Source organism: Ixodes scapularis, unplaced genomic scaffold, assembly GCF_016920785.2.
Source record: "Ixodes scapularis isolate PalLabHiFi unplaced genomic scaffold, ASM1692078v2 PGA_scaffold0__279_contigs__length_252992795, whole genome shotgun sequence".
NCBI lineage: Eukaryota > Metazoa > Arthropoda > Arachnida > Ixodida > Ixodidae > Ixodes > Ixodes scapularis.
This window is the reverse complement of record NW_024609835.1, coordinates 243,253,969-243,272,382: the sequence shown is the minus strand read 5'-3', so window position 1 is coordinate 243,272,382 and position 18,414 is coordinate 243,253,969. Positions and strand designations below refer to the sequence as shown.

General features: G+C 45.4%; 1 protein-coding gene and 1 long non-coding RNA gene across 2 annotated transcripts in view; one reads left to right on the top strand and one right to left on the bottom strand.

Moving 5' to 3' along the window:
• LOC8032191 (prohormone-3-like) overlaps positions 1–18,414 on the bottom strand; it is a 197,710-nt gene that overhangs the window by 117,482 nt on the left and 61,814 nt on the right. The gene's annotated exons all lie outside the window — the stretch shown is intronic.
• LOC115309762 lies at positions 1,546–5,533 on the top strand. Its single transcript, XR_005716620.2, has 3 exons — positions 1,546–2,109; positions 2,732–2,849; positions 5,332–5,533. It is a non-coding gene; the product is annotated as an uncharacterized LOC115309762 (long non-coding RNA).

Here is an 18,414-nt window from a genome sequence, read left to right as displayed (position 1 = left end):
CGGCTTTTTGCTAGAAAATACTTCCCGCTGGTCACAACAATTCAATATAATATCGTTTTTTTTTTTTTTTTTTTTTTTGCTTTGCCACCTATGTCGTGTCTCATTGACAGGTTCCATTTTTGTCGTGGGATAGCTACCACCGAACAGCCTCTCATTTTAGGTGGACAATTGCAATGCACGTCTCGATTCACGAGCAGGAGCACAAAGCTTTAATTGGTAGTGAACACATCTCTTTCTTTTTTTTGCCAAGAACAGTTATTTTATTCTTGACGTCACCGCCTACCCTAGCTGCACTAGGCTGAGGGGAAAGGGTATCACGTCCGTAAAGTGCCCAATTCTCTTCCTGCTCACTGCTATCAGTCTTAAATCGAGAGCTCAGGGGTTCAGCTTTGTTGTGCGTCAAACATTTTATTTTGAGTTTCACAGTTTAGCTTGAACTGCTAACATATTTCTGCGTTACCGCCAGTAACACCGGCATGGTCCGACATTACTGAGGATGTGACACAAGGGCTTTGCTCCGAATTGTAGTGGCAGTTTCCGGAGCTGCAGAAGGAAAGGAACATTGTTCAGTGTTCCTTTCGATCCTGGAACCTTGGGGAATATGGGTACGAGCCATTCTTCGCAAAGACCGACCACTGACGTCGAAAGACATCGAGGGCGCAAATCACTTCACGAAGGGTGTATATAGTATTGAGAAGCAAGTATAATGTATAATTTAGAAATGAAGTGCTGGTCGACATTCTGAATCAATGATTGTTTCAGAAAGCAGCTAAATAAAGTACTTGTTTCAGAAAGCAAAGCTCCTAATATGTTCAAATATTGTAATATTCTTTTGCCTCCTTGGTTTTATCATTATCTAGTTCGCACTTTTCTTTACCGCAAAAAAAAAATGATCGCTCATATGGTGCGTAACTAAAGTTCAATTTTGATTTTACAGATGCTCACTGATCTAGATATAGCATCGCGAGAAAAAAATAAAACAGAACATTTTTTATGTGTTTGTTCAGCCACAATTACTGTAAATCTTTATGCGCCAACACTGTTGCGTCGCTCGCATTCATTCCCTGCCATGATTAACCACTCATCGATGGTCCGACTTGTACCAAAATAACTAGACGATACATTAGAAACTCCCTCTTCAATACCGTACCCAGAATGGTACCCTAGTCACGCAGGCACCTGAGAGCGCCGTTCACGCAGCGAGAACCGATGGCCATGTTCGTGCCAGAACAGCCCAAACAACCCGGTCCAAAGCTCACAGCGCCATCTAATCGCGACTCCGACAAGCCTAGCGCGCGGGAGCACATTATCTGGTCGCGGCGAAGAGCCGGGTCTCCCCCCTTAAAAAGTCTTTCTGACACTCAACCCAAAGTCGAAGCACTCACTTACCCCCGAATTCATAGATGTGACTTCAACTGAAGCCGAACTTCGACTTGCTCAAGTCCGCCTCAACACCAAGTTCGACTTGAAAACGCCCAAGCTGGCTTTTACGTTTCATAGACGCTCCCGCGAACTTCCTTCGTCAAGTCCCGTTCAAGTCGCGAGCGCTCGCGCTGCTCCCCGCCTGGGAGCGAGATTAGGTTGCAATTTTTCTTTTAAAAAGAGTTTCACACGTCAAAAAGAAGTTGCTTCTTAAAATTTTCTTCATAGCATGTCTTTACGAAACGCAAATCGTGAAAGATGCTGTTTCGCAGGTTTCGAAACTAACCTTGTACGCGTTTTCTAGACAAATGCGCTTTTCCGTCTAGCAACGTTGGCTCAATTTGAGCGATGGCTCCTGGCCTCTTTCTTTTCGTTTCGCTCGTTGGCGTCCCTCGCTTGTGGACATATTTGGCGTCATGTGAGTTTCGACGTCTCCTTCATTGTGAAAACTCGGGAGAAGCTTGAACTAGGATTCACTGAAGACAAGAAACGAATGCTTATCTGGGTTCAACAAGAATGAAAAGGTATTCGAGTGAGTGGCCGACTCCGGTGCCGTGTCCACACGCCTCAACGAGAAAGTTTAAAATCCTCATAGGATCTTCCTACGGGACTCTAGTAACGAAAAAGCGCTTGTAACTCCCGATGCGGAAGGAAAATGACTACGAATTGAAGCGGTGCTCAAAGCAGGTAAGTGCTTTTACAACATTTCCTTAATGCAAACTATGCGGCGTAGTACTCGGATATGTAAACTGGAAACTATGCGGCCTGGCCTAAGCGCTCTTTCGGCTGTTTTAAACGTTATTTTGTGTTGCTTACATGTTTCTACAAAGGCTTGTTTTAATGGGCGCCACTACATAAAGCGTTGGGCGCGGTGCCTGTGCTTTCGGTGATCGAAACCAGGAAGTAGCTACCGGGCATCATAGTTTTCGCAGCTATGTTTACCTCGTCGGCCTTTCGCGGGCAAAAACTCAGGCCCGGAACATGTTGTTCATGAGGCGGTGGAACTGTCACTGATGTTTGGTGCGCAGAGGCAGGGTTGTTCACCTTTTGTAATCAAGATAGCTCTCTTTGAAACTGTAATTTTTCTAATTTCTATTTGATCGTTTCGGCTGTAAATAGTCTCGACGCTGCCACTCTCTCATTTGTGACAGTCATGGATTGAAGTCAAACCATTTTATATGATTTTCAGAAGTCTCCTTCCTAAAGATAATGTCCAGGAGCAGGAGTAGCACCTTAGGAAATATTAGCTTTGTGGTTACATCTTGTATATTTCTTATAAGTGCCTTACATAAACTTTTCTTTTTTTTAGGAAGGGGACTGCTTTGTCAGCCAGTAAATGCGGTCTGGGCTGGACATAATTTCCAGGCAAGTAAACGAGCATTGTCATGTTGTGCCCCCTGTCCACAGTGATGTGCCCCCCATCTACAGTGAGTAATTGTGCTGCTGCAGCCAACGGTGCACTGGTAGGAAGGGGAACCCTCTGTTGAGCAGGAGGAAGACGAAGTAACGAGGACCCGAGTAAAGCGCTCAAGCTGTTGAATGCAGCTGCATGTATTTGGTGTCGTAAAAGGGCACTTTAGGGCTTGGGCGACTTCCTGTTAAATGTCTATTGAGCATTACAGGTCGGTACCCATTGTCTTCTCATAAATGAATGACCATGATGCCTGGGAGCACCACATCAGTGTTAGCAATGCTGCAAGCGAGTGGACTAACAGCAGAAAGCATCTCTTCCCGCTGACGTGACTGCAGAAATTTGCTTTTATGGCCTACTGTCGTCTGAATGTGGAAGGCCGCTCATCGCTCTTCCACCTGTGCAACCATGTCTCAGAGCTGCAGTTGCTTCACTGATTGAAAAGTTGTGGCTGCCCAAGTCTGCATGCGACAAACTGTTCCAGAGATCGGTATGGCATGTTTCAGTATGGCTAGACATTCTACCTGTTCATAAAAACGTATGCCAGACTGTTTCAAGACAACTGTGACACCCTGATCGTTTGTCGAGTTCAGCGACAACCATCAGTTCGTTACTGTACTCTTCAGTGCCGTGTTTATTTGGCTGCTCGAACATCTTTATCTACGGCAGTAAATGCTCGCACCATTGCAATTGTTAATAGGAAGTCATTTATGACCCGAGCCGTTTTTGTTACGACCATGGCCCTCCTCTCGTGTCCTCGTCACATTGTTTTTCTTCTGCACCACACATCTATGAAGCTTGTGACGCACTAGTTTGCATTCACAAGCTGACGACTCGCACAACGTCTAAACTTGGAAATATATAAGCACCCTGGGAAGGCTGTTTAGTGACTATGAAAATTTGCATAAACTTGAAAACCTGATGACTGAATTAAGGTGGTTGGTTGGGTGAGTTGGTAATGATTGAACATGGTTAAATTTGTGCACAAATAGAAAGGAACAGAGGAGAGAGAAGAGACAAGCACAAACTCACAATTCGATGTATTGAAGGAAGAAAAAAGAACAGCCTCCAGTAACAGCTCGAGTCGAGGCCGGAAGAAAAAAGAACAGCCTGCAGTAACAGCTCGAGCCGAGGCCGGTGTGACCTCGGCTTGAGCTGTTTCTGCAGGCTGTGCTTGTCTCTTCTCTCTCCTCTGTTCCTTTCTACGGTATTTGTGCACAATTTTAAACTGACGACTGAAATGCACTCAATGTGGACCACTGGGAGATAATTTGTTCACCGGCACAGTTGTTTCCTAGATATAAGCACAAGCTTGCGCTCCTTCCATTTTCCTCAACTGCCAAATGTATGTGCAGCATTTGCTGTGTAGGCTATACGAGGTTGGTGAGAATGATTTTTGTTTTATAATTTAGCATCTCAGCTCTCTGTAAACAAAACTTGGAGTCTTTCAGGGCCTCTAGATACGCAGCGCCACCTCCAGAAAATTATTTTGTGTTTGCCCGTCAGTGCCGCATGTTGGGATATGTATCTAAATAAGCAGCTTTGGTCTGTATGTTTGTTTGTCAAGAGCTTGAGCCATTCCCTATTTGCAGGTTTTATGTCGGCAGTGTTTCATGATCACAAGACAAACAAGGAGGCTAAAGGCTCGTTCACACTCTTGCAACCGAGTACGACCGAGAGAGACCAGACCGGTTTTCTTAGAACCGGATGCGCTGCAGCGGGGCTGGTCCTAAGAGATCGCAAGAGGATTAAAAACCGGTCTGGTCTCTCTCGGTCGTACTCGGTTGCAAGAGTGTGAACGGGCCTTGATGCACAAGTTGCAGCCATTCAAATTCTTTTATTTCGGAAGTGGGAGAGCAGTATTGAGGCTCATGCATTTCTGAGGGTGCAGCGAGTAATGAAACGGAAACAGAGGAAGCAATACGTTCCACCATAGTTTTAGCACAGGGTTCACATTAGTTCTAAAGACAATCAAGAAAAGAGAACGGGTATTTTCATTGGGGAAAGAAACACGCAGGGCACAGCATTCACAAGACATGCCACTTAGAAATGCAAGAATCAAAGAGAAAATAACTTGTAAAATAATGAAAAAAAAGCATGATCCCTTAATGATTTAGAAGATCACGAAAATGCAAACAAGACGAGGATGGAGGGAGGTGTACACATGAAATGGATGGTCGCTTTGCATACTCCAGCTTCATCTTTATCTTATTTCCACTGCTTCAGGTTTAGGTCATTATGCCCAAGCAAAGCATAAATCATATCATATTTATCTTCAATTTAGTCATAAACATCAGTTAGACAAAGCATTTCAGTTAGGAAATTTAAAAATGACTGATTGTGATTAATGAACTGTGGCTCACTATGTGCTCAAAAGTTTGAAAATGTGCACTCCGTGCAACATACGTATTATCCCCATTTCATTGGTGCCACGAGGAAGGGGGGTCCTATACAGTAGCACTCTGGCTTTAGTCTGCTTGTTTTTCTACCCCTTTCAGGTGGCAGTTGCACTGATCTTCTCAACATCGCCCCCTGGCTCGCACGACTGGCAGAGCAGCAAGGATGGCTCGTTCTCCCTAGGTTATGTGATGCTGTGCACGGAGTGATAATTTTAACTACCCGACGAGTATGGTGCCTGGAGCAAGTCTTCGACTGGTGTGTTTAGCGTCCTTTGCTGCCCGTACATCAAAAGTGGTCCGAAAGTGGCAACAAATGACGTCACGGAAGCCGAAGTGTCACGCTGTTGCATGTTGCGATCCTGGCGGTTGGCCATTCAAACGTTAAAGAGCAGCTGCGAGTACCACGAGGCGAACGCGAGTGTCGCTGTCGTCACGGCATCCCAACTACTGGATGCTGAAGCTTCAGTGGACTGTCGAACTGTAGAGCGACCTGCAGTAGAACAGGCATCTGCCACATCAACCACCGCTGCTGGGACACCGCCAGGATTGCGACCGGCGACATCATGACACTTGTATGATGCACCGGGCAGAAATTGAGGGATTACTTCTTTGGACATAGTAGACACACCAGTCGGAGATGCATTCCAGGCACCATACCTATCTATACAGTGCCACTCTGGCTTCAGTTTGCTTGTTTTTCTACCCCTTTCAGCAGATGGCAGTTGCACTGATCTTCTCAACATTATCCCCTGGCTGGTATGACTGGCAGAGCAGCAAGGATGGCTCGTTTTCCCTTGGTTACGTGATGCTGCGCACGGAGTGATGATTTCAACTACCCAATGAGGCATGGGGATCGTATTTTTCTTTCAGCAGTGTTGAGAGTCTTTATCTGGGTGGTGTCGTACCTGAATGAGTTAATAAATGTTACGAGTCAGAGAGACAATATATGATGTTTTCAAGAATTTGGCAAATTATCCCAACATCTTCATTATGGAGGTTGCATCCAGATAATATGTGCATGGGTGTGAAGTTTAGTGTGAGTGAACGATCATAAAAAAGGTCAACTCATTTTGTCTTGCCTTTATTGCACTGGAAGAATTGTGATGTATTTTTTTTTTCACGAGGCAATAATATTTTGATTGTGGAGTGGACACAAAAGTGTTGTGCCCTCGAATCGAGCTTGGTGCAAACCTGTGCATAGTAATAAATCTTTTGGAGCAAAAAAAAAAATTAAACCGGTGGCTATTGTTTCATTAGATATTGTTTCGGGGAGAGTTGGTAAGCACTCCTCAGCACAGTGCTAAACAATGCTTTCGGCACATCCATTCGTGAAATGTTGCAGAAGTCTTAGGAAAAGAAGGTATGCTTTCTTTCAGCAAAGCCCTTCTTCGACAAACTTCATGTAAGATGTAATTCGAGAAGTATGTTTTGTGGTGAACAGCTAGTGCACAAATACAGTAATAAAACATGTCAAAACTTGTTGGAACAAAAAATTGGTGAAGTGTGTGGCATCTGTAAAATGTAGAATCTGTACATGGGGGGGGGGAATCAGAGTGAGTTTTCAGCAGCTATATATGACCAATCTTGTTCTAAGCAGCCATTTGACCATTCAGAGAGAACTTGAAATGCATGGCAGTACCAAACTAGAAGGCATTCCTGATTTTCCATATTTATTTTACTGACGCAAGGGGCAAGCTCATACTACACGTCATTTTTTAAACAAGTAATCCAGCACAAACAACACAAAAGTGGGAATAGCTACTACAATAAAGTGGAGATTTGGGCCAGTTGGTTCATTGCAAACAAAAAGCGCCGAATAAATGAAGGGACACAGACGAAGGGAAACAGGACAAGGCGCCTTGTCCTGTTTCCCTTTGTCTGTGTCCCTGTATTTTTTCGGCGATTTTGTTTTAACAACTGCTAGTATGCATACAGAGAACGTTAGGTCAAGAGCTTGCATCAGTAAACGTGCGTGCACACCGCACATGCTTGCTCAGGTTCTTTGCGCCAGAAGCTCTGGAGGCTTGTTTATTTTCGGTAAACGGGGGAACCTACCTGGGTAGTTTATGCAGGCAACTGCTCTTAAGTTCTCATAAATGTCTGCATAATCGCCACCGGGACCCGGGCTTTTGATACACGCGTGCGTGAACCCGGTTACTCGAAGGAGGCGGAGAATTTCGGGAGCGCCGGGGAAGTGGACGAGTCCGAGCGACAGATGCCTTACGGTGAGACGCGTCACTCTCCCGATTGCACCGCGCGCCGTCCGTTGTGAAATGTTGACAGCTAGAAGCATCCTGCCAGCAAACGTCGCAGCGTGACGAGCAACTGTAGCTTGGGTATCAGCGGCAGCCGCCTGTTGTCGCCGTTCGGATCAGGCGGTCAAGTCGCGGCCGAGCAGCTCCCGCGCCGTTGCCGTTCGTTGTCGCACATCCCGGTGGGGTGCATTCGATCACGGAGGAATGGCCGCTTCTCTCGGCGAAAAATACCCGTGACCGAGGACAACACCGCAATTGCAGGACACAAATATTGAACGCGGCGATCCCATATGCGACATCACACCAGCAAGCCGCCATGTTGAAATGACTACGAAGTCGCGTTCAAGATAGGTCCAACCCAGTCTTGAAATTTGGGCACTTCAAGTTCGCTTCAAGCTCCGTTCAAGATCGGTTCAAGTTAAGGCGCGTTTATGAAGCGCGCTTGCTCGTCGCAAGACGGACTTGAGCAAGTTGAAGCTCGACTTCAGAGCAAGTCACATCTATGAATTCGGGGGTTAGAGTAAATTTGTTTTCACTCCGCATGTCACTTACGCATCGACCTTACCGGCCGATATAAACTTTAGCGTAAGGCAATAGAACAACAAGGAATTTGAATAATTCGCTCGGTGGCTTAATATGGGCCTGAACTGGCATCTCTTTTATTTGAAGGTTCCCCAAAGGGATTGACGATGTTGCATTTTTTTTTGTTTGTTTCAGGAGCTTTACATGTTTCCAATAATATTACGGTTGTAAGTATCGCTCGTTGTACACTTATCTTCTATATGTCCGCGTTTTATGGACTTGAAACCTCACAAGAGACATGCATTGATAAAAAGACGTAGTAGTCACAATTGGCAAAATATTGACGAATGTAAAATGTTTCAGAAATAGGTTGCAACGGGAGACGATAGAACAGTAACTATGGCAAGAGGATTGAATGAAGTTCAGTTTATTTCAGTCATCCCGTTTACACGTATGTCGATAAAACTGGAAGGAACGGCAACAGAGGTCAGAGGGACATTTGGCGAGCGGGCAGGCAATAGGACAATTAATATCTATGAATAAATGGTTAGGTAGAATGTCAGTGATTACTCCTATAGTTCGGATATGTCCACTAAGAAACGAATATGAAAGAGCATATCGAGCCATTAAATAGTTACATTACAGCACGCGCAGCTAGCCAAGTAGGTAGCGCGCTGGCCGAATGGTCATCGGGCTTGTCTCCCGCGCAAATGGCCGAAGTTCGATACGAGGAAGGCCGCTTAATTAAGATGGGCAAGTAGGCCTAATCAAGACGAGCCAACGATATGCGTTCGCCCTCGATCAGATATAGCCGGCTTCTCTCCATACCGTATTTTTGTTTCAATACATCCCCCGATACCTGGGAGCGGACGCGCCTTTTTGTTACTTCTGTAAATGTCGCGTTCTGGTGTATTCGAGACTTTTGCTGCTTATTCGTAGCCTGAATATTCTACGCGCCGAACATTCCACGCCGATGCCCACGCGTGTACATAAAAAGCTCCTCGTAGTGAACAGGGGTCACACTTTTACTTGCTCTCGATCTTACTCTTAAGCTGTCATCGGCGCCTCGGACCTTTGGGATTCGCCTTTCATTCTTTTTTTTTTCTTTTTTTTTAGCACAAGTTCGACATATTTAACGTTTATTTTATCTAGTTATTCGCAGCCTCATCATTTGTCATTCGTGACAATATCTAACAAACTAAACGCACGCGCAGTGGACAGGACGAGCATTTAAGTTATAAAGGACACATACTGTTTCAAATCTGTGAGATGCGCCTTTTATTTAAAGGCAAAATACCGAGACATTATTTGTGTTAGTAACATAGAAAACATGCTCTTCACATTCCCCATTGGGCCACTCAAAAATGTTGGAAAAAATCAGCTCTAAACCGGGCATAATAGAAATGCGTAGAAAATGCTGCAGGATCATTAGGTTGATATTTGACGGATCCTAGGCTGGACGCTACGAAAACCAAACCCTGGGCATTGTAGGGTTGAATATAGATGACGCCATCCTGTGTCTTACCACTTAGCGCCAGGGTCAACGTCGTTAATGAGTTTGCCTGGTCGAAAGATCTGCACTTGACGGTGTGTTATGTTCGAACGCACTTTGCATTGCACGATATGAAGAAAGAATCTTTACGGATTTAATTACCAGCGAGATCGCACATGCTAATAACAATAAAAGGGACGGTCCGCCTCTACAACGCCTCCCGAATGAGCTGCAATTGTACCGACACTTTATTACAAGAGTTTTCATTATTCACGATAAGCGCACACTGATAGAAATGCCTATATTCCAGAATTCTGAAGGAAAGTTCACTTTGCAATTTACCCTCAGAAAACTTCACTTTGAGGTTTACTAGCTAAAGAATCAAAATTCGCCTTTTTGAAAATTGCATTCCTATTCAATTTCAGAGAACTCCTTTTAGGTGCATGAGTCCAGGTCCCTTATACGTCACCTCGGGATATCGACCTCACTTGTACCTGGCGTCTGATATACAAGATTCTGCATCAAGGTCGAAAGACGATTACGTCGTATAATACTGTATAGTTTTTGTGCCCGCTGCAGAATATCGCAAATTCATAAGGCCATTTCTGTCAAACCCTTAAAGTGACCAGCTGAAAAAAAAAATCGTGGTAGCTTCAACGAGCTCGCGCGGAAGAGAGAACGAACGGAAATCGGCTTGATTGTTGCTGCAGTGGGATTCTTTTTAGTCTGGGGATAACAGAACGCACTGGAGGTTTTCTTGCCAAGAGGGTTTTGAATTGAAACGAAACCAACGGTTCGGCGTTTTTCTCAAAATGGAAACACGGCGGAATAATAGCGCTCGTGCTCTCCATAGAATGCTCCTAACACGATCCTCATTAAATAGGAAAACAGGTCGACTTGGAGACAAATAGGCGCGATCGATCCGTCGGGAACAGAGCAGCCCTTCACCGTGTGTTTGCTTTGCGACAGGCTCCGCGGAAACCCTCCGAAGGTCTTTTTTTTTTTTTTTTTTGTCATCTTTGGAGCTTAGATGAGCGTCGGAGGAAGGCCCGAGTCGATGCGAATAGAGCTCTATTTCGGGGGTCTCTTGTAAACTGCTTAGTGAGAAAAGCGAACTCGAGCAATGCGGAGCATAACCGCATCTGACGGTAAAGACAAAAAATGACTCGGGATTTCGGGTCGGCGGTTGCAGTAAAAAAAAATCGTATTGATACAACAAAGGAAATAATGAACGTTAGAGAAATGCCCCACCATATACAGTGAATATTCCAATGGAATCAGGAAGGTCTCGCTCACAAGTTCTCACACTGTTTTCGATGAGACCTCAAAGTCAAGGGCCAGCGGGCGTGTAGGTCATCGAAGAAAGGGATCTGTGTAGGTGGCGGGTTTGACGCAGCTTGGTAGGTCGTCCCCCCCCCCCCCCCCCCCCCCCCCCGAGCTTTCAGACGTATCTCTTGGGATTTATTCGGCTTCCGGGACCACGACATCCTCTATATTTAGTACGACCGCGTCACCCAAAGGTACGCCTACGGGGAGCGCTGTTCCATTATACTTCCGATATAGTCTCGTGCCGTCGCACTAGATGGCGCCATTACTCAGCTGTTCGTTGTAGCTAACGAAGCCGTCCAGGGAGACCTAAGATGGTATAGCTTCGAAGCCGGGGAAGCAACCAGCAAGATAAGCTATGATGCACGACTCCGCCACAAGGATCGAAACCGATGGCTACGTGTCTCGCAACTCTCGTAAAATAGTGCGCTTCCGCTAGTTTCCACAGCTCCGCTAAGTCTCCGCTAGCAGCGCACATACGCAGTAGCGTAGTCCTTCTGTCCTATAGCATAGTGGGGGTACTAAAACGATCTGCTAGAATTCTTTAAGGACGAGTAAAAGTTTAAAGCTAAGCGTTGAAAGAATCAAGTTGAGAAAGTAAATTGGTTCGCGACACTGAGCTTCCTAATAAAATAAGAACGTCCAAAGATTTCAGCGTCGCTCGTTCAACACTATATTCCGGACAAAATGCCACCAAGCATAAACGCATAAAAAATATTTTTTCTTTGTCCGAAAACAATGTCACCCTTTTAATTGCAGATGCTGACAAAAATCTCTCAAACCAAAAAAAAATAATAATAATAATGCTGGTTTTTGTAGACCTCATATGTGCCCAAATGTTGCCTGTTGTTTTTTGTGTCATATTGCTTAGCTTTACGCGAACGTATCACGCACAAACAAGACAATCTTATCGCAGTGTTTTGAGGGCCGCTACGATCACCACTGATGGCGACGTGTAGTACAGTGTGCCACACCTGAAGGATGACAGCAGGGGGCTCGCTCAGAAATTCTATCTTACACTGCCGCAGCCACTGAGTACGACAATAGTTCGACAAGTAGACCAGGCTTCTCCTGTCCTCCGATTAGTCGAGATTTTGGGCGAAGGAGGGGGCGAATTGGTGACCAATATCTCATGTTGATTAGTTTGTGTTTCAAAGTTTCTTTATAATTAAAGCAGGGGCGAGTGTCATAAAGAAAAACCTGTTGGCAAATTGCGTATCATAGCAGCCATATGACTTCAGAGCAAGCTACCTCACTTGGGTCTCTTTAAATTGAATAAGTGACTGCTCGAACACCCTCTGGAAATGTGACGACGTCGAAGGTCAAAATTGACTTCACAGCAATGCTCAGAAATTGCTCTCTCAAACAACCAAAGCGCAGAAAATAACTCCGATATTAGTCAGATGTAGCAGGCTTAGAGGGAAAGATCTCTCCGGGCCCTGTTTTGGTCTGCCGCAGGTTATGGCCCGGTGAGCTTTTACTCAACTGCGCGACGAAGAGCGGTGAGCTAATGTGCTGTTTTGTGAAATGATGGATGAGGTTTTATCCGGTGAGCTCATGCTCGATTAGGTTTTTCCCCAATAAGCCCTTGGAAATCATGCTGTAAGGTGCAAAAAAGAACGGACACAAGAAAGAAAAGAGATATACAGGCGCCATTCAAAACTATATTTGAAAAGTGCAGAAAGAAAGGAATACATACATCGCCATCTTCATCACGTCCACGCATGCGCTTAGCCATGTTATATACGCTTCATCTCCCATTCATAAAAACCTATCAAATAATCTAATTTCGGCATTATAGAGTGTAATAGATGTGTCGCTTACGCATTGTGTATTCCTTTTTCTGATAAAATACGCTTCCAATAACTAGTGAATGCTTGATGCATCACTGGTTACGCGTTGTGTGTTACTTAGAAGAACCCCAATGGATCGCGGAACAATAGTTACTTCGGCTAAAAAGCTTCGGTGCCCGGAGGACGGAGTACTGGTGTAATTTCACTCTTAGCCAAGCGCTGCGTTTATCTGACAGGACAAAGAAGAGGGACCTGCGAGGGGGTGAACTTACAGAGATAAGCGAAGACCATAACCCCGAAAAATGCCAAAGAACATCACCAACCTTCTCGGGAAAGGACCCAAGTGGTCGATCCTAATATTCCAGCACATAAGCTTGCGGCGTTGAACCGGAGAGTGGCTACCAAGACAGAGAAAGAGGATCAAGAGCGCTGTCTACTCGAAGATGGGACTGTCTTTTGACATGTGCCCCGAGGGGTGTGCGTGGCGGTGTTAACAGTGCCTTACAAGGTACGGTCACGTACTGTAAAGATAATGAGCTATGCCTTCAGGAGTCAGACAAAGAAGGTGGATTTGTGGTACTAAATAAAGGTGCGTTTGGTGAAAAAGCGGACGTTGCTATAAGGAAAAACTTTAACCAGGCTGAAACGAAGGCTTCAAAAGTGAAAAGTGCTTCTGTCAATCTGTGTAGGGGATTACATTTGGATAGGCTGGCGAGAGATGTAACCAAATGTAAAAACGATGAGCTATGTGTGTGTTTTTCCGCTAAAACACATAAGCCGAATGTCCCATTCCGTACCATTGTGAGGGAAAAAATCGATTGGAAACAGCATGTAAGTCGGTATCTTTTAAAAGCGTTGAACAGCTTGCTGGTGACAGATCAATTCCTCACAAAAAAGTCTGATTAGATTTCTGATTTCTTCAAAGACAACCAACGCATAGGGAATGCCTTTTCCATAGATATTGAGGGTCTGTTTTATTCGGTTCCTCACTGTGAATTGTTTGAGGCCATAACGGCCACTATTCATGAAAGTGGCATTCTTCCTTTCAAGAATGAGGCAGGAGTGACTGTGGACAATTTTTTAACTGTACTAGAAGCGTACCTTAACAGCACCTTTATGTCTTTTGGCACCAAACTGCTTTTACAAAAAAAGAGGCATATGCATTGGGTCGTGCGTGGCTCCCATTTTGTCTAACGTTTTTTCAGCAAACATAGATTGAACGCTTCAAAAGACTCTCAGTAATTTTAACGTTTCTAAAGTGTTTAAATACGTAGATGATTTTTTCATTATTTTAATGACGTTTGTCCTTGACGTACCTTGACGACATGAAGTCAGTTTTGGAGGTCTTTAGACACCATAGGAAAGGACTGACTTTCCCCCGTGAACTGCCTAAGCAGGTATAGTTTACAGTTTTTAAATTTAAGTTTTAAGGTTTTAGAAGGACACACGTGTTAGATGTACGCCCCGCGGTCCCAAAAGGAACTCTTGCCGTATAATTCTGCGCACTCTAAGGTGATAAAAAGAGGTATCGCTATGTTATGCCTAGAGTCGGCTCTTAGAAGGTCGTGCTCACACCGGATGCAGACATGCTTTAAGAACCGGGTGAGCAGACAATTGTCAGCGGGCTACCCTGAAAAGGTCGTGACGAATGTGGTAGAAGGCATTCTTCAAAAAGTAAAAAGCCATACCACGACGGCAAGGGCGAAAACGGCGCGGTGCAGAATGAGACCCGAGGTGGCACCATATATGCACAGAATGTCGCACAATTTCATGAATGCGGCAAACCGCTTTGGAGTGCCGCTCGTGTTCTCAGCACCGAGCAAACTCAGCCGACTCTGCTCTCGTATTACCGGTGGCAGCAGTAAGAGGCGAGGCTGCACCACAAAACATGCCAGGCCACATGCTGATTCTGTCACGGGTGTGGTTTATGAAGTCCCCCTTACGTGTGGTGAGACCTGCATAGGACAGACGGGCAGATGTGCGAACGACCAATTAAGGGAGCACGCGCAAATTTTAAAGACGAATGATGGGGCCTATTTGCCTGAACACTGCAGCAAACGTGGGTGTGAGCGTCGTCTTTCTACAACAGCGATTCTGGGTAAAGACAAGTGTCAAAAAGCGCGCGAGTTATTGGAAGCGAATTTTGTCAGAAAAAGGGGTACACAACGCGTGACACATCTATTGCACTCTATAATGTCGAGATTTGATTATTTGAAAAGTTTTAGCGAATGGGAGATTAAGCGTATACCACATAGCTAAGCGCATACGTGGACGTGATGAAGATGACGATGTATGTATTCCTTTCTTTCTGCACTTTTTAAATATGTATTCCTTTCTTTCTGCACTTTTCAAATATAGTTGTGAGTGGCGCTTGTATGTCTGTTTTTCTCTTGTGTTCGTTGTTTTTTTCGCCTTACAGCATGATTTTCAACGTACAGCAAGAGCCCAACTACAAGTTCTCAGTTAGCCCTTGTTCGGTTACCACCAAAAGTGAGCCCACTGCCGACTTTGGCATCTTGATTAGGCATGTGTGCTCGCAACTCGCACGAGTCTCCTTATTGTCACTGGCTCAACAAAGAGCAAGGCAGCGAGTCTCTCGTGTTGTGGTGATAAATGTCGTGATGTTTATGCACACGTGCTCGCGCAAACACAGGGGACCAAAAGCGTTAGGGCCCCTGATTCCAAACTTCGTATTGAACGACAGCTTGCATAGTAAACCCAAGATCGCTTTCCGCTAGGAAGGAGAGAAAGTAAGCTAGGCACTCAAGCGCTTGGAACGACGACAAAGAGAGGGCGGTGAGAGCGTAGACGTAATCGACGTGGGTCGAACAGCGGCAAATCTTCGAGGAACCTTTATAGTGTACCTGAGAGTCTACTTATGTTGAACATGATGCCTATTGATAAATAATGTACAGAATAGACATATTGCTAAATTATCCAAGCATCGAGGAGAACACAGGGAATGGTGTTCCACGCGCCGCAGGTGCCGGCGTCTGCAGCCTCATACCTCCTGTATACTGACAAAGCCCGGCAGATCACCACGAGAAGCGGCCGCCGAAATGGAAAGGTGGAGCGGCAGAAAACGGATGAGAGGAGAGCCATGTGACTGGGGCCCCGATGCGGCGAGACGCGAGGACCCAGCAGTGTGTTTCGGATCCTCGCCGCTGCAAAAGCTGTGCGTTGACATCCAAGTTCCCCGACAACTGGCTCGTTGATGATCTGTGCTACCACATCCTCGCACTCCAAATCTGCGACCGGGCACCCTATCGCCGAACAGCCAGGCTTTGTGAGTATAGAAGAGGATATGGCATGAGTAACTGTTCTAAAGCAAAAGCCTAAAACAAATGGCATCTTGCACAGGCGTTCTTCAATGCTTTATTTCGGTTATTTACTTCGATTCTTTTATATACAAAAGGAGTGCGCGTACGGCGCGTGCGGCGGTGCGAACGTCGAGTTTTTAGTCACTCCACACGCAAAATCTAGGGAACCCTAATCATAAGCAGCTTCGCTGTAAAACAAAATAATACTGTTGGTACACCTTATTGAGAGTCGCAATAAATGTTGCACATACGTCAGTCACTTCATCGCGGTAGTTGCAGAGCGCTAAATGTTCTAACCCTTCGGCAGGCAACTGACATAAATAGACGCTTACGCAATGGCCGGTTTCATAAAAAGACCCGGCATTTGTAAATGATGGCGCTATCAAATGATATGATGCTTTTCAAGTATATGTCCTAAAAATGAATGTGGTCGCCTTAAAGCCATCTTGGTGGTACCCGCGTAAAAAAACTTTTTGGCCACAATTTTTACTTTCCTCGTGTTCTGTGTGGAGGGACTTATCCAGATATCGCAGAACCGCATCTTTAGTATCGTACAGCTGCTCTGGGACGGGAAGGTATCGCTTTTAGAGAGAAGATAATTTATTTCTAAATGGATATTTTAATCTAGAACTGAACGTTGGGAACAAATCACGTTAACGATACAACTGCAAAATGATGTCACAACAGTTGTCATTTCCTGATAGCGCAACCTCCTGTACACTGAAGTGCGATCTTAGAGAAGATTGATCTTGAAGCCTCCGAGAGATATCAGTGTCTCATTGACAACTTAAAAAAAAAAAAAGAAATATATATATAGAAAGCTTTTTTTTATTTCTTAGACGTGTTTATTGTGTAACACAGATGAGAAACATGCACTTCCAGAGCTCTTGCGTGAATAAGCCTGAGGAAGATATGCATATCAACGAGGAACAAGTTGCATCAGATATCCCGCAGCGTAAGTTTAGGGTATGAAACTCAACCGTTTTTGAATAGCACGTGACTAATCAGAGCAAAAGAATGGGCAAAGTTTTTACTGGAAAGCAACATATATTTGTGCGTATAATTTGGGACAATTTTCTCGTAGCGTTCTTTCACTGATACAATAACAGACTGGAGAAGAACAGCGCCCAAAACGTCAGTTCATGTTTCGTAATCCGGTTATCCGGGTGGCCCGGGAATGCGGCACCGAAGGCTTTGCGTGGGTGTTGGACATCTGCCGCTGACAGAAATTGGGATCGATCCGCCATCTGCATAAGACGCGGGCGTCCCTCATTTCTATTTGCATTCTAATCTTAATTTCAGATTTTAAAAGTTTGAAAATAGAGCCGCCCTGGCTTTGAAAGGAATGCGCGTTGGCAAATGACTTATTCTCTACAAACAGAAGTGAAGGATCCGTTACACTCGAAGCTCGACCGCAGCCGGCTCCGCAATCCGATGGAGCCGATTAGTGCTGCTAAATGAACTACGCTTCAGAGCCATACTATGTCTTAAAATCAGGGTTGGCAGTTATCTGAAGCTTTATCTGAAGTCACAGGAAACGCTTTTCCGCCCTCCAAAGATGTTCAAACAGTTCGCGACAGAGCAAACCAATATTACATTACCTTCCTAACGCCGAATCTAATGCTGAACAAGGCGCACTTTTGAGTCATGACGATCGGCAGTTGCGTCGATCCAAATGGTGGCGCCCACAACAATGTCGGGGAGCGGAGTGCCAATCCACTAAGCGCAGCTTATTTAGCGGCTCTAGAGCCAATCAGTTCGAGTGGAAAAAGTGCATCGTATTATTCGCGCCTTTGCGATTCTCGGCTAAAGCTATCACGAGAGTGAATGCCCCATAATTCTGCTCTTTTTCAGGCGGAAGCCTTACTTGTCCCATTACGCGAAAAGGCGTCGGCGTTGTGCCCGAAAGATGGTAATAAAATGCGCCATCGAGCGCGCGCCGCTCAAGGTCAAAGCGGACGCACCTCAGAAATAAAGCACAAAGAAAACCGCAGCAGCGCAGAAGCCTCGTCACGGAAGGCGGTGGGCGCGCTCAAGGTCAAATCAGACGCGCCTCAGAGATAAGACACAAAGAAAAGTGTACCATAGCGGATGCTGCGTCACGGCAAGGTCAAATCGGATGCGCCTCAGAAATAAGATGCAAAGAAAAGGGTACCATAGCGGATGCTGCGTCACGGCAAGGTCAAATCGGACGCGCCTCAGAGATGAGACCCAAAGAAAAGTATACCATAGCGGATGCTGCGTAACGGCAAGGTCAAATCGGACGCGCCTCAGAGATAAGACACAAAGAAAAGTACCATAGCGGATGCTGCGTCACGGAAAGGTCAAATCGGACGCGCCTCAGAGATAAGACACAAGGAAAAGTATACCATAGCGGATGCTGCGTTACGGCAAGGTCAAATCGGACGCGCCTCAGAGATAAGACACAAAGAAAAGTACCATAGCGGATGCTGCGTCACGGAAAGGTCAAATCG